The sequence below is a fragment of the Triturus cristatus genome, chromosome 1_2 (assembly GCF_964204655.1).
Source record: "Triturus cristatus chromosome 1_2, aTriCri1.1, whole genome shotgun sequence".
NCBI classification, from domain to species: Eukaryota; Metazoa; Chordata; class Amphibia; order Caudata; family Salamandridae; genus Triturus; species Triturus cristatus.
Window position 1 is genome coordinate 902,242,109 of NC_140580.1, and position 17,194 is coordinate 902,259,302.

The following is a 17,194-nucleotide window of genomic DNA, read 5'->3' on the forward strand; positions in this document are numbered from 1 at the left end:
GCGTCAGGGGCTGCTTAGAGGGATAACGCACCTGCACAGCTGCCTGTGTCCTGCGTGGAAGTCTGTCATTACCTGCTGCCGTGGCTGTTTACTCGGCTCGCCACAGGCTTTATTTTTTTGGAATACCCGGTCTCTGTGACCCCGACAAAAACAAACATGTTTACCTCTCTCTGAGCAAGGCTTTGAAGGATGATGTTTGAACTTCTGTAAACAGGGCTGTATTATGTAACGTTTTCAACGGGGTAAAATGCTTGCACAGGTCTATAATATGCGATGCTCATTCATTAAGATACAAAAGAGACGTCTCGGATGGAGACATCTTTTTATGTATGTTTGCAAACTATATTTGCTCCGTTGTTTTCGAGCTGGTACAGAATTGTATGCATTTAACCATGGGCCTGCATTTAACCATGGGCCCGCATTTAACCATGGGCCCCTAAAACAGTGAGGTCTCTAGCACTTGAGCTAAGCCAAAAATCATTCATATTTTAGTAGAATATGAACTAGGGATGGTTTTAGTTTCATTTTAAATCGTTGTTCTATTGTTTGTTTTCATTTTCTTTGAAGAATATACCACCATAAAAGGTTGGTGCCGTAGGATCTGCAATAATGATAAATGTGCCCCAAGTCTTTCTCCAACTTTTGTATCAGAAGTAAATTCACATTTTCTTCATCCAAATAAGGACGAAAGACAGTAGTCCTGATCCTGGGTTCTGGGGCAATGCTTTTTCTATTAGTGTATGGGCTTAATATGTTTGCATCTATTAGGTTATGGGTTTAATATGTTTGCATCTATTAGGTTATGGGTTTAATATGTTTGCATCTATTAGGTTATGGGTTTCAATATGTTTGCATCTATTAGGTTATGGGTTTCAATATGTTTGCATCGATTAGTGTTTGGGTTTCATTTGTTTGTATCTGTTAGTGTATGGGTTAAATATGTTTGCATCTGTTAGTGTATGGGTTTAATATGTTTGTAAAATGTTTCTGGCGAATCAGGATGCAGTGCGACGATTTTGGTGAAATGAAGCTGGTAAACACAGAAGTGGTTCTCACAGGTAACATACATGCACATTCTAAACAAGGGTGGTTTCAGTCCTCTGGGTCCACAGTGATAAACACTGATGGTCACGGCCAGTGAGTCTGTCTACAACACAACCAAGGTCAGAATACAGACCCTGGGACCTCAAACACTGCTACACACTACAGTCTCTTAAAAATCAAGATGGGATATAGCACGACTGTGAAATTGTTGAAGCTTTGACCACCCTAAGTTGTCCAATGCTGCGACATGCACCTTTGAGGCTCCTTCGATGCGCTTCTCTTGTGAACACGGCCGTGGTGCTTCGTGGAGACTTAATGTTTGCATGCCACCGTATGACTGGATCTTGAGTGGTTAAGGCAGTTGCACTTTAGGGCAAAGCTCTGTAATCTATGTTTGAGATCACAGATGGGCTGTGGAACTTTTGTTAAGTTGGCTGGATATTAGTGGGTGGAATGGAGCTTTCCCCTCGAGAGAAGCGTGGGGGAGGCCTTGTGTGTTGAGCTAGTATTTCAAAGCTTCTCTGAAGAGGGGTGTGTTAGAGCCTTCCATACACCTGTGGTTTGCTGTGCCCTAGGGCCAGGACCAGTTTGTGCCAGTGGGTAGGTCCTGTCGTGCCTGATAACCGGACGCCCTATCTCTTCCTTCTGAGACTCTTATGATGGATCAGGTGAGCGCACCTCGAACAGAGGAGGGTTTCTGATGTGTGGACAGTTGAATGCTTCTCTAGCAACTTAAAGGCATTCCTCGATATGCAAAAGTACTCTCAACAAAATCTCTAGGACATAGGAACATAATATACCCACACAAGCATTATCAAGGTCAGCAGGTCTGAACAGCATCATCTAAAAAAAATTAAATGCCTGAACCCAGCGTGATGATGTTTGCACACGATCATGCATCACCATTCAGTTGCATGTTTGTGTCATGATGATTTGGTATTTATTTTTAGGTCTTGCATTAGCAGAAGCCTTTTGATTTTACTAAAAATACATATATATATATATATTTGCTTACATCCTTGAAGGGGCTTTCAGCCAGTCCTCTTCATCCATGGTTATGTCATTTACATTTTTCATCTTGCCGCTACAAAATGATGCAGTGGGTCAGCCCACTTCAGCCTTTGGCTAACTGCCCTGTGTGTGATGGCATTCAGCTTTTTTCACAGGGAGCTGTGTGCACATGCACACAGAAATTAGCTTAATTCAGTGTAAGGGACGATTGTAACAATGTGCGTGTTTTTGAGGAAAAATATTTTTGCTTCCAGTTAACCATTTCATTTTTATACTAGTGAGGACCTAGCAAATCCCCCAACAATAAAGCTGAACAAAAACCATGGCAAAACAAATGAAGCATTGTCCAAGCCAAAAGGTTTACAGTCAATGCTAGATGTATTGCCTTTACCAATGCTTGTTTTTACTTGGAGGCCAGTTGCAGTGTGATGAAGTATACAGCAGCATGCATTGCCATGCATGCGTGCATATGTGGAATGATCATGGGGCAATAATTTTGTTTTTTAGTTCTAAATAATTTACCATTTCAAGTTGGTGGGCACCCATCATGACTTGGTAAATTAAATAATATATATTAAGGGGCCTTTTCACAAATTGTATTTTATAGTACGTTTAGTAATACCACAATAGTACTACTAACATACTTACTCCAACAGGCTTTTCACAAACCTATATGCGGCAGACTAAGTCTCTGCCTCTCCTATCTTTTATGTGTGGAGAATATTGCCCCAACTCTGGAGATCTCTGCACCCGTAGGTATATGTTTTTGTAGTAAATGTGGGAGGGGTGGAAGAGAATGTCTGGGAAATTGTGAATATTTATAGTTAAATAGGGAGGAGTTTAGATAGGAACATGGACCCACCTACAAAAGATTAAGGGCCAGATGTACAACCCTTTCTTGCGGCCGCAAACGGGAGATCGGCCCGTTTGCGACTGCAAAAAAGATTCCAGGCATGTACAAATGCTATTTTGAGAGACTCTGACTCGCAAAATAGCATTTGCGACTCTCGCAATTAGGAAGGGCGTCCCTTCCTAATAGCGAGTCACCATGCCATGTAGTGTTGTTTTGCAACCGAATTTGCGTCAGCAAAACACTCGCAGTTTACCATCTACTTCAAGTAGGTGGTAACCACTCGCAAACAGGAAGGGATCCCCAAGGGACCCCCTTCCCATTGTTAATGTGTGCGTAAATATTTTTTAAGCACGGGCAGTGGTCCCAGGAACCACTGCCTGCCATTAAATAATGAAACTCAAAAGTTTAATTTTTCTGTTTTAAATGTATCCCGTTTTGCTTTAAGGAAAACGGGCTGCATTTTTTTTTAAACTGCTTTATTTAAAAGCAGTCCCAGACATGGTACATGGTGATCTGCTGACCCCAGCAGGCCACCATCCCTGGAGTGCTAGCCATTCCCAATGAGGTCGCAAATTGCGTCATCCTCATTAATATTCATGAGGCATGCAATTTGCGCGCCCATTGGGAATCGCAAACCGTGTCTGAGACACTGTTGTACATTAAGTTTAGCGAGTCACAAATTGTGAGTTGCAGTTTTGTGCAATTTGCGAAACTCTAAACTTAATTGTGGTACATCTGGCCCTAAGCCCATTGCTATTCACAAACTTCAATTCTATAGTTATTACAGCCAAGAACCCCAAACCGTTGTAAATGTACCCCAGCTCAGAGCTGGAGTAAGTCCCTCACCATACATGATCAGCCCATGGTACTGCAACAACCTCAAATAGAAATTAATGGAGGCAGGGACTTAAAACAAAAGCCCATAGGAGCTAATGTTAAATTTAATTAACTTATTTTAACTTTTTAAAAATATAAATACATTTCATTGAATATTAGTGTATTATAAAGTGTTAATAACCTTTTTTTAAATCAGAAAAAGAATGTAATTTACATTTTTTATAAAATCAATTTGAAATATGTACATAACGTAATAACTCATACTACATAAATATTCTTATTATTTTTTTTAAATCTTAAGATAAAGAATTTTAATTGAAGATATTCAAAATAACTAAATATGTAATTCAAAAGTAGGTAATAATGCTGTAGCATGTTTATTTTGTTCTATATTTAATATACATTAATATTTATCTTACCAATATGTTTACTTTAAAAAAACAAAAAACTTTAAACTTCTTTTTATACTTTACCACAGGGAGATCTCTGCCCCGGTGGCAGAGACGTCTGTCTGTGTGAAAAGGTACAAGTAGTAACTACGCACTCGTAAATTAGGCTGCAGCCTGAGATTTGTAAGCCTACAATTTGTAGTAAATTTAGACTTGTAAATGGTGAACATGCATAGTAGTAAAGCTACTACAAAGTGTAAGTGAAACTCACATGTAAATATACCATTGTGAATAGCTCCTTCTATGTGCAATAAACATGTGATGGAGTTGAGAAAGGAGTAACCCAGTAGCAAATAGCAGTTGCTGGTCCTCCGAAAAAGAAGTAAAAAACAAAACGGATGGGTAAGCAATGGCCTAGTGGGGGGAGGCAATTGAAAGCTAATTGAGCAACAGTGGGCAGAGAGCAGTAGAGGAGCAACTTATGGTATCTGGGCGGGAGGGTTACACATTTTTAAAAAGCAGGAAAAAACAGCAGTGGGGAACGTAACGGAGCAGTTGGGAGGGGCCAACACAAAGAGTGCATGGAGCAGCATAAGAGATGGACACCACGCATAAGGGATATAGCAAGAAAACACATACACACCCATGGGTGCTGAAAGAAAATGAAAAAAATGTGTTCCCTGAATTTAAGCAGTGGAAGCAAAAGGATTTTTTTAAAGTGTTGCTCCAGGGAAGGGGCCGGGGCGGCTCCTCCACTAGGACGGAAGAGTGTCGCCCCACTGCTTTCTACCATTTTATGTTTCTGCTTCTCACACTGCAAGAAAGCAGAAGTGTTTTGTTGCAGGTGGGCGGATGGGCTGGGCTGCTCTACGAGCAGAGCTGGGCAGGGGATGAGTGGTGTGCCCACTCCTAAGTGAGCATTACTGGTTTGGTCGGCCCTCTGGGGCCGCCCAAACCAGTCATGCTCAGTCTGCCCTTTGTCCATGCAGGCTGCAAGGTAGCCTACATGGAGAAAATGGCACCCCATAGGCGCCTGACTGGGCACTGTCCTGACCAATCACAATGCTGTCATTGCAGGGTTGTCATTGGCTTAGGGAAGGGGAGGAAGGATGTCTGCTTCCTGTTCCCGCCGGAGGCAGGAAAGCAGGAGCAGGAGCAGGAGCCGAGAAAATGCGGGACCCCACTAGCCGGCAGATATGTATGTTTTTTAAAATGTATTATTACATTTACCACCCCCCTCGCCGCGCAACCCAATTCCCGCCCGCCCCCCCACCTGCGATTAATGCTGGCCGCGATTGGGGAGGGGCAAATACAAAAAGAAAAACAAAAGCTATTGAAGAATAAGCATGCGAAGCGGACTCAAGCCCCACATTAAGTATTATACACAAATCTGAAAAGAAGTTCCATGATGAGAAAAAGCATACGAAGAATACTTGAAAACAAATCCCAGTCTTCGTTCCATATATTGTAGCTCCCATGGAAAATGTCTACTTTTATATTTTTTGTACTGCATTGAATCTGTTACCAAAAGCCACTTCACAGCGCTAGGTGAGCTGGATCAGTCTCATGTTAAAAAATTACTAGGTCAGTGCTAGAGAATGGACGCGCCCATGTTTACTCGGCAGATGGTGGGAACTGTTTTGGGTATCTGAAGGAGCCGGCTTCTTCTAGAAAGGAGTGCTTTCAATGGAGCCTTATTATGATTTAGAAGTATCCTTGAATTATATGTTTTTCAATTATAACTTTAATGAAGCTGAGCTAGGCTGTTCTCTGAGATGATGGTCCAATGACTACCAAAGGAATGACCTCAACTCCAATGGTTCTTCCTCCATATTTCTTTCTCTTGTGTTTGGCTTTGCTGATCAATCTTGTGTTGCTTTTCCTGGGGTTCTAGTTGGGGTTGTAGAGCGGGATGGTAATTTTGGGGGCACTCTGGACCTTCTCGCCTCAAGGTCTTGTAATTACGGCATAGAACTGTGAATTTACTCCATTGTTGAGCAGCTGGAGCCATATGATGGTTAATTCTCCGAATTAAGCAGAACCTTGGTGCTTCTTTGAGTGTCCTCTGGGGTTTCAGAGTGTCCTTCACTCTGTTACCGGTGTTGGTTAAATCTGTCATGCAAGTGCAGTAAAGGGAGGAGGCTCCTTTGCAGTATGAGCTCCAGCTTAGTGCTGTCTTCCTCTAATGTTTAAAGGAATAATTATTATTACTAAAATTGTTATGTTGCATAGCATAATAATTGTTATTTTATTTGGTGGGATTCTAAAGAGATCAATAAGATCATTACTGAACTCAATGATACTTATTTTATCAATCTGAGAAGGAAGAAAAGCTGAGCCTCTGCTGAAGGTTTCTTGGCATTCGCTCATCTCTTCCATTTCGCTGTGGCCAGCCTTCTTCCGGCACTTGGCAGGCTGGACATTGGCGCTGTGCCCGTTGGCACCAGCGTCAATAGCTCCTGGGAGCTGGGTAGAGGCTGAGGTCCGCTGCCCTTCTTAATTTATTTATGTGTGTGCCCTTCTACAATGAATGTGGATGTGTGGGGGGATCACAGAGTGGATTAAAAATAAAATGGCATGGCGCTCTATAAAATGTCTTCACGGTTTATAGTATTTATATAAGAACATGACCTCTATTTGTCCGTTTCATTTTTTATTACATTGGTATTTCATCATGATCTACTTTTCTTTACTGCTACTTTTATTGCAAAGTTATAATGTGAGCAATCGAATTGTATTTGTGTCTTTATCAATAGATATTTAGCACAAGATCAAAGTGTGACTGGCAGCTCCTGCAGCAGGTGTCTTACCTAACAGGGCAGTTTTCTAGAACAAATTCAGTCAAAGTTGAAGTCGTGAGAACTAGTTGTACAATCCCTTTATTCAAGAATGATGGGTAAAAATAGCAACGAATGGTAGATATATCTTCCCTGATGTGTTCCTGCCTCTTCCACACCATCACTTTGCAGAAATAGGCATGTGTCCTATTTTTACTCCTGATAGTTGACTAGATTGAGTGCTTGCTGCAAAAATCTCTCGACATAGGTTCGAATTCATTCACCTTTGGAGCTTCTCATACAATTGATACAACGAACACCTTTTACTTCCCGCCAGAGGAGACCAAATAGAGTGAGTTGTGTACCCTTCTGACAAATGGCAGCTCAGACATAGCATCCTGGAAGCTCGCATGATCATTGTGCTACAGATGGCTTGTTATCCCTTTTCCAAATGACCCCTGCACACTGACCAGTTCACTAATTCATTTAATCATTAATCCACGCACCCGTAGCAGTCATAGATTCAACCCTTCCCACATGTAATTTTAAATATCACACCTCTTTTAACCCCTTGCTCCTGAGTTATCCTTAGAGGGCCTCTACCTTTGGTTCTGTTTTAGTGGAAGATGGCGACTACTGTATGTTGAAGGGGTGGTGGATGGGGGCTGGCTAAAATCATCCCAACAGTAGAGGCCGCCTTATTGGGGACCTTGGCCTCCCCATTACCATGGCATCCCAATGTGTCTCTGGTAGGATTCTAAAGCACCGAGCTGAACCTGATAAAGAGAAGCCTCAGACTGAGGCACCCTCTGTTGAGTGGAAAAAGAACAAACAAACATTCACCCCCAGTACAGAGATCTGGGCGTAAATCCATAGTTCTTTGGGGTGTTTTGCGCACCATGCCATTCCAGGTTAAACTCAGCCACATGCAAATCGGTCTTGACCCTACACCCCATGGGAACAGTCCAGTCCGAACTGCCAAGCCAGGACCTTCCTAGACCGGAAGCAAATATTCGATGTTTCAACCCTCATCAGCCCGGCTAGCTTGAATCCAGTGGCATAGTGAGCACGGGACCCATGTCTGGGCTTACCCATCCCACATAGGGCAACAAATGCAAAAAGAACAAATGATGGACGGAATGCTGAAACAATGTCAAACATTTTCTCCCCAATACAGACATTTGGGCCTAAATCCATCGTTTTTTTGCACACTGTGCCATTCCAGTTTAGACCCAGCCATGTGCAAACAAGTCTTGACACTTCTTTGAGTGTTGCTAGGCCCATCCACCAAATATCTGTATACAGCCTGAACACTTGTGGTTAGCGGTAGTCATGAAGTAAGTGGGGGTGTCACTCCTGAGTTCGACCAGCAGCACGCTTTCAGAATAGGCAAGAAGATCATGGGCTAGGCTTATTCCTCTTACGTTACTCCTGGCTAGAAGACAAGTGTCGACGATATGGATATTGTGGCCAGTTTCAAGGGTGCCAAACTGGATCAAGGGTATGGCAGTATGTGATGAGCGAGCGGGGACCTATGCTTCACTTCAACCTGATGGTCTCATCCTAGAGACATTTAGGGCTATGTCAGAACATATTTGCCTAATACAGAGAAGTCCAGAGCATGGTGGTTGGACAACATTGTCATACTATGCACTGGGATCCATAACCCTAGTTAGTACTATCTTTTAGTTTGATAAGACACAGGCTTTGATGTTGCATGCCATCTGTTTGGAGCAGGGCGTTAGTGTCCATGAGAAGTAACTGCCATGTACCTACATTAACAGCTTTTGCAATCTCTCTACATACAGCTTTGGCTGTTGCTTGATGACAACATTGTAAACAGAACTTCAACATACACTAAGAGTAGGCTTTTGGTCTACAACATTCTCATGACCGAGCAGCTTTCTTGTCTGTTTCAAATCCATACTCTTGACTTGATGGATTTCCTCCCTGTTCTTGTGTTTGTCCAGCCTCTGGAGGAATGATTTTTGATTGGTCGAGTGCGTCCTTCCACACTGCTATTGTCAGGGAACTATTTTTGTTTTTACGTGTATTGATGGCATTCCAAGTGATAACGATTGGCTTTGCCAGTGTTTTTCGTAATCGTACTCGAAGAAGCTGTCTCAATGGTTATATTTCAGGTGTGTTATTCTAATTAGTTCAATGAAAGCAAAACTAGACTGCAGCACCCAGAATACACTACGCTGCCACAGAAATGCGTAGGATTGGAAACAGCGTCCATAATGATGTGGAGGCAACCTCTGATCTTCAAGGCGGGCAATCGGCCATTGGCTGATGGGCCCTGTGGTAAGTTGATGGGCTGTTTTTTTGGTCTACTAAGGATTCCACCGCTGATCCACAACATGAAAGACTGTTGTTACAGCCTTAACAAGCATAAACTGAGTCTGAACCCATGCATATAAAGTCAGGCCAGAGGGCTAATGTCAGGCAGAATGACCATGGACTGCTCCATCTGTCACAGCAGAGGTAAATCAGTCTCTGCTCTTCTCCTTTGTCTGCCAGATATCAATTACTGCGGTCAACAGGGACAGGTTGTGGCCTTAGTTAACTTTGAAGCTGGGAAACCAGCTTCAAGTCCCAGCGTCAGCTCAAGTTCCTGTGATTCTGGGCAAGTCACTTAATCTACATGAACCTTAAAAATATGACCCTCTGTAATGTTATCTGGTGCTAATTTAAAGTGCTCCAATAACTCTGTGCCAAGTTTGTGCTTTATAAAGCTGCATGTAAGGAAAGTGACACTTTATTTTTGTTTATTTTTGCATTTACACACTAGCATCATTCCCTTTCTCAGAACATACATGTGATGCTAGCCGCAAGTAAAACAACAAAATATATACACCTTTCACCGGTCTGAGCCTCAGAGAGCCTCTCTTGGGTGCTGCAAAAAGTACAATGAATGTCAAGAAAGCCCAGAGTGAGTGTAAAAGGCAGTCTAGGCATGTGCCATGTCTGGTTTCCCAGCAGACTTCCATCAAAACATCCAGAGCAACGGATGGATAAAAAAGCAATTAAAAGTGAGTTCTAGTATTTTTGATAGTTCTGTGCTTTCAAAGTATGTTTATCCATTGGAATGTTAATTTCCTTGTCATCATTTAACTCCATGATCCTAAGCAAGCAGCGTATTGCGAAAAGTTGTGATCGGTGAATGTGGGCCGTTTCTTTTTTGGCCATCTCAGGCCTAATTGTGGCCCCAATCCAAATCCGCGTCACCCTAATAAGATGACACAGCAGGAGCCTGAGATGCAAGCTGTACCACTGGCCCTCATGCTGGCCAATGGGCCCAATGAGAACTCCCACAGGAGCATGAATGGATCCCTAATGATACGCATTTCACCCCCCCTATCCCAAGGACGGCTTGTCAGCGTTTCCTCTTCTTGTAGCTTTCTCAACAAGCATTGGCATAGCCAATAGGTCTCGCCTTTGGGACCTTATAAGTGTTCATCCATGCAACAGTTGCATAACTAAATACTTATAAGGTCCCAAAAGCGAGACCTATTGGCTATGCCAAGCGGCCCTGCGGCCGCGAAAGTGAAAGTGATCGCGATCACGATCAACCATCCAAGCGGATGAAAGTGAAAGTAATCGCGGTAAAACGCGGCGCGCGCGCCCGCGCACATGCACTGTAGCTCTAGGCTGGCAGCACTTTTTGGAGCCCTCTCAATAAGTCTCGCCAGACCAGCGCATGCGCTGGGTCAGGCGAGACCTAAAAAGGTGGAAGGTGGACAACCAGTTGTAACCGTATCATCTTCACAATGTTGGGAACTGTTCTTCAGTTCATGTCCCTAGACAGAACAACCCTGGGAGTTGCTCCTAATTTTATCCTCATCAGAAGCATGTAAGGCATTTAAACCTGATACTGTTCTACTTATTGCCACGTGCCCCGAACCTCGAGGTTCACCCGCTAGCTATAGTCATGTGGCAATTTCAACTCTCACTCTGAATTGTCTCTTGAGCTCTTTGTACTGTCAGTATTATATAGCTACTGTAGCGTGCCACCCGGCCTCTACTATACAATGTATCGCACACTCAGCCAGGAGGCCGGGCTCGGCTGAAGGGTATAAATAAAGGGTTGAGGGTCGCTCCTGGTTCTTCGGTGAGACCAGTTCTAAGCGTCTGCGTGCAGTGCTGTGAAGTGTGGTTGTTCTAGGCCCAGAAGGCACACACTGAGGGTTTACTCAGACAGGTACCCCCATGTGTGCCCCCCCTATTCCTGTATGCTGCCAGTAGGTCCCTGGTTATCACTAAATATGTCACCCCTAATTAACACTGAGCCTCTTCTGACTTGTGTTTTCTGCTCTGTCCGGGCCTTTGCGAGGCCACAGGAATGGCGCTCTCATGAGCCAAGCCGGCCGCCACGGAAATACCACACTGTAAGTAGCCGAATCCCACAGCATTACCATGATGACGGAGCTTATGTGCACAAGTGTTCGTTGGGCGGAAGGTGGGTGTGCAGAGGAAGAGTGGTGTATGCTCTGTCCTAGTTTAGACGAGTCATCAGGTCAGCCTCGGGGCAGGGTGGGCGATTCCATCCTCGGGGCAGGGTGGGCGATTCCATCCTCGGGGCAGGGTGGGCGATTCCATAGCCTTTCTATGTCTCTCCACTGGCTAAACGCAGATCCCAGCAGTCGAACATTATTCCACTGAGTTGCCAGGGCTGTCACTGACCAACTGTTTTAAAAGGGATTAAGTAACTGTGGGGCGGGAACAAGAGTAGGGCATAAAGGCGCGAGAAAAGGGGTGAGGCTTGTTTTGTGGCTCAGAAGTTAGAAGTGCGTAAGTAGGGTTTCATCGTAGGAAATAAGAGAGCGGATTTCACGCAGTTCCGGTTTGTTTGTTGACATGCTCAATCCACTTGTGGTGGGATGAGTGGCCGATGAATCTATCCAGCATGAAAATGAACAGCTGATGACGTCATATTTCATGGGCGTGAATGGTTCCTGAATCCTCATGCAAGTCGAATAAAAGGTTGATGTATTATTGGGACACAGGAAAGGATGCCTGGGGGGTCTGCACACCATGGGAAGGAACTGCTGATGAATACAAACTTCAAGGAAGCAGACTACTAGTGAATCCACTCCTCCTAAGAATGAACGGCTGATGAATCCACACCCCACAGAAATCAATGGCAAATGAATGCCGATGCCTGGAGAATGAACAGCTGACACATTAACTTGTTAATAGAGTGGACAACTGATACATCTGTGCTCTTTTTCAATGAATGCTGTGAAATTAATGTGTTCTGGACCCCTGGGAGTGTACAGTGGTTCAGTCCACAATCCCAGTGAATGAATGAATGAATGAATGAATGAATGAATGGCTGTTGTATCTACGTTCCAATGGTTCCATGTGGGCGAATAGCTATAGAATCTGACCCTCACTGAGAAGGATAGGTGTGTAATACTCATGCCCTGAGAATGGCTAATTAATACATTCATTCCATTGACGAATTGAATGGAAAGCTGGTGACTCTAGGCACGCAAGGATGCTGCATGGGAATTAATGAATGGCTGATGAAACAGTTTTCTGTGGTAACAAATGTGCCCATAGATCAATGGAATGACTGCCTGGTGAATCTATGCTTCTGGAAATGAATGATTTATTAATGCAGGGTCTGCTCCAAGACACGGGTGATTCATCTGTTGTCTATGGCATGGAATTTTAAAAATATCACAGGAATGGTCCATCCTGGACCCATAGATATGAAGGGTAGATAATGCATGCCCTGTGGAATGAACTGGGGGTAAATCGGTGTAATGTGAGACTGTCTTGAAATGCGCAGGTTTTAAGAGAATGCAAAAGTAATGAGTCCATATTTTACGGGCACTGATGCCCGGCTAGTCCATGCTCCTGGACAGAAAGCAGCTGATGAACCCTCAGCCATGTCCTCCATCACCGCTTGCACTGTACAGAAATACACCTGCCTTGAGTGGACACTGGGGACAACTGGCCGGCGTTAGCCCCCAGCACCCCCACGTGCTTCGAATAGAATACATATTTCCTAATCCGCACGCCGGGGTCCACACTCCACATGCAAGGGCGCGAGGGTGTCCAGCAGGTCCCACCGGGGCCTGCTTTAACGAGCTGCCAGGGGCAGGTGGGCCCGGCTGTGCAGCTTCCACCGAACCTACATTTTTAACATTCATCCTCGCCCTTTTAAACGTCAAAATTGGCAGAGAGGACTGCGGATGGGCACTTTGATGCTTAAAAGGGCACTTCAGCAAATTCATTTTAATATTTCTCTCGCTGCACTAACCCACCCCCACCTCTCTCACTACAGCCGTGTGCTTTCCACACTTGTGCCAAAACCCTGGATTTCCGAAACTGTGTTAATTATTTAAGATTTTCAGAATTCGTTTTTTTTTATCGCTCTGGAAAACATCTGATAAAAGTTCTGGTATTTAACATAGTTTACTGGGCTCTGTGCCAACAAAGATCTGTGCACAACTTGCAAGTCCCAGGTTTGAGCCCTAGCACAGCAGTTCGGCTTTTAACCTCCGCGTGTGAACTACCTAATGTTATGGATGTGAATGCTATTACTGGAGATAAAATACCCCATAGGAGATTGAGAGTAACCGAGAAGTTATGTGACCAAGTAAACAAATGGGGATTTAGGCGGAGTTTGATTATACAGACTATGGTTCCACTTGGTCAATTGCCACAATTTTCTACGTGTCTCAGGGGGCACTTTATTCTGACTAACATGTTATAATAAGTAGGGTTATGCGAAGTTGTGTAGATATACTACTCACAACTTTAAATGCTTTATATTTAAGTCGTAAGCTTTGCAATGCTTGTAATGTTTTTTTTAAAAAAAGGCAATTTTCAAACTCCCCTAGGAAACAGGCAGCGGATGGGCTAGGTATCGGACTCCCTTTAAAACCCACCACCCCACCCCCTAGTACATCTCTTTCCCTAACCAATTACTGTGCACCACCACCTGCTGAATTGTTCACCCGCCCTCCCCAGCAAGTTCTCTGTGGATGAGACCTATAGGCCCCTCCTCCCCTCCTACCCCTTTACCCCACCATGAGCCTCCCACTGGGCGGAAGCATCCCTCAGCACCTCTTCTGCCCCAGCCTACCATGCCTTGGATACTATTATCCAATCACAGGCTGTCTCTCCCTGCATGGGTAGGCCATTCTCTGGCTTGAAAACGATGCAGTGTGCGGGCTGGTATGGAGAGGGGTAGTGGGTGATGGTGGTAATTTCACCTCAATGAAGTTCACTCTCCACTACACCAGTGTACTCCACTCTAAGCCAATCTATTCCAAGCCACTCCACTCTAATCCACTGTACTCTAATCCACTGTACTCTACACCACTGTACTCTGCTCCAAGCCACTCAATTCTAAGCCACTGTACGCTACTCTACTCCACTGTCACTCTAATCCATTCTCCTGTACCCCAGTCTCATCCACTCCACTCTCCTCTACACCTCTCCCTCTGTGCCACTCTTCTCTACATCAGTCCCTTCCACACCACTAACTTCTGTCCATGCTGAGCAGCAGCCATGCTGCCGTACAATATGACTAAACGACATTGGCAAAGTCAACAGCTCTTGCAAAGACGAGACCTATTGACTTTGCCAGTGCTGGTTTCTGATCACCTTTCACTCTTCCTTCCTCCCATTCTTTATTTTGTATTCCCATCTACTTATCTTTTGTCTCTTAAACTTGCTTTTTCTTTTTTACCTTTCTCTCTCATACACACTCTCTTTTTCTGGCACTCTGTGTTTTCATCATTTCATTATATCTCTTTCTCTGTTTTCCTTGCTGTGCATGTCTACTCACCTCCCAAACCCCTCTGTCATTGTATTCCTTGACAGTATTATTAGGTCTTGCATGCCAACAATGTGTGCGCTGTCGCTGCCTGGAGTATTGTTTACTACATTTGGGTAGGAACCTGTCCGTTGCTTACCATTCGTTGACATCATTGTCACTCGTCTTTGATGCCGCCTAATATTTCTCACTATGTTCTTTATATGGTGTGGCATTGTGTCTCAATGTACCGGCCTTCTTACCATCTCTTAGAAAGCTGGAGCGTGGCTTTGATCACATCATTATGGTTGAACCGTAGTTGTTTTGAAGAGCCGGCCTATCCGATGAAGGTGAAACCTTGGAATCCAGGGGCAGCGGTGGGCATGCAGCCATATCCTATGGTCGTTCCTCCCTCTTTATCTAACCAGTGCACTTCCTGACAGTCTGCAGCTTGGCCTTTTTTTTATTCCTGGGTAAATATAACCATGTTTGGCTGAACAGCTGAATTTTGGTGAAAGTGTAGCTGCAGAAGTGTTCAAACCAAATATCTCTGATATAACCCACTCTGAAGTGGCCATGCAGTGCCAAATTAGTGCTGGACCAAACATACAAAAAACCTTGTTGGTCTGGCATTAGCAGCCTGCCTTTTTGCCTTGTCAGTGCTTGTTTTTTTTTTTGTTATAAAACATTGTTTAAAAATTGGAAGAAAGCAAACATTTTTTTGGTCTCAAAAAGCACAGATTGCCATAGTAGTCCATGACGTTGAAGAGAACTACTTTGTGTGATGATGTGGTTTTTGTGGAAGAGAAGAATTTCTCACTCACAGTGAAGGTTGCCAATGGCTGAAGCGGGCTGACCCAGTGTCCCATGCTGTAAGGGGTGTAAGAAAAATGTGAATGACGCAGCGACTGACCAGGAGGTCTGTTTAACTCTAGATCTGATTAATTCAGCCAGGAAGAATTTCTTCAGTTTTCCCGCTACGTGTGCTGAAAACTAATCCTTTGTGGCGAGCAGCGCGTCAGTGGGTGCACGGAGCTTTACTTTTAAGCCGTTGTGCAGGCAGCCGCGAACCCAATGTGACGCCACTTTCTGCAATCTGATAATAAAAAAAGCCATAGAAGGCCCCAAAGACTGACTGGGCTAGTATTGCGTGTTTTTGGGTTGATTTCGGGATGCTGATTCATGATGACGCATCTTGCAGCTTTGGAGGGCTTTGCCATTTAGTTCACTTGGCAAAGTTAGATAGTTTTGGTGATTGTGACTGACCTCTTGGCTCAGTGGTGTGAGATAAACTGGAGTTTGGCTGAAAAGTGCAGGCAGGGACCCTAAGATTTTGCTCAGTCTGGTTTCTTTACATATACGCTGCTTGTTATATACCCTGCAGTTTCTTATTTAATTTGATTGTCTTTAACACTCACTGTCAAATGGTGTGTGATTGTTTATTACTGTGACGTACTCGTTTGCTCTTATACGAAACTTTCAACATATAAAAAAAGATAGATAGATAGATAGTCAGTCAGTCAGTCTTGGGATGACTAGAGACCCTGCACCACCGGTGCTGCAAGGACCTACTTTACATCTCTCCTGTGATTCCGTGACAGAGATTAATATTTATGCGGTGGTTGATTTATAACAAAAGCGATGTTCAGTGCTATATATATATATATATATCTCTCCAAGATATGCTCTTACATACCCATACCGGCACATAACCCTCGCCCCTCAATAGCCCCCCCCCCCCCACACACACATTGCAGACTCACGCTGACACACATTTGCCGCACATTATACGCATATTCCTTTCGTGGCCTCAGTGAACCGTACTACACCCTAAGCACAGGCGGTCCGTGTTATATAACCCCCCCCCCCCCCATGGAACGCTTCATTTCTGTAATATTTCCGCTCTCTTTGCTTGAGAGATGGCGCCAGAGGCTGGAACAGAACCCCACTTGGCAGTGGCAGCCTTGTCTTTTCCCCACAGGACTCTTGTGTTCTCTCTTCCTGCTCTTTTCGATCCCTTTCCCTCGCATTTCCTTTCTCCGTTACTTCTTTTCCTGTCATCTTATTTTTTTTATTACGCCCGCTTCCCATTTCTGTTCCCTCCATCTTCTTCCTCTCTGCCGCCTTCTACGTTAGTAACATTTCTTCGCCTCTGTGTTCCGTCTTGGTTACTATTTTCACTTCATCTCTCCTTTCCATTCTCCCCCGTTCCCTACATCCTTAATCTCTGTTCCACCTCCTTGTTCCTGTTCTTCTCAATTCCTACATCAGTTTTCCTTTTTCACCTTTCAGTTTCCCCTTCTCTTTTCCTTCCTCTTCCTCTTCCTCCATCTGTCCCAGTCATGTTCTCTTAATCTCACTTTTTCCTCTCTTTCCTCCTCGCTCTCTTCTGTTCCTCGATTCTTTTCTCTAATGATATATTTTCTTACTTTTACCCTCAAACTCCTTTCCCTTCTACTTTTTATATCTCTTGTGATCCTCTTTCATTCCTTCTTCCTTCTGTTGC

The 17,194-nt window shown here is 44.1% G+C and overlaps 1 protein-coding gene across 1 annotated transcript in view; it reads left to right on the top strand.

Moving 5' to 3' along the window:
* The window catches only part of ACAP3 (ArfGAP with coiled-coil, ankyrin repeat and PH domains 3), a 328,968-nt gene that overhangs the window by 139,278 nt on the left and 172,496 nt on the right, over positions 1–17,194 (top strand). The gene's annotated exons all lie outside the window — the stretch shown is intronic.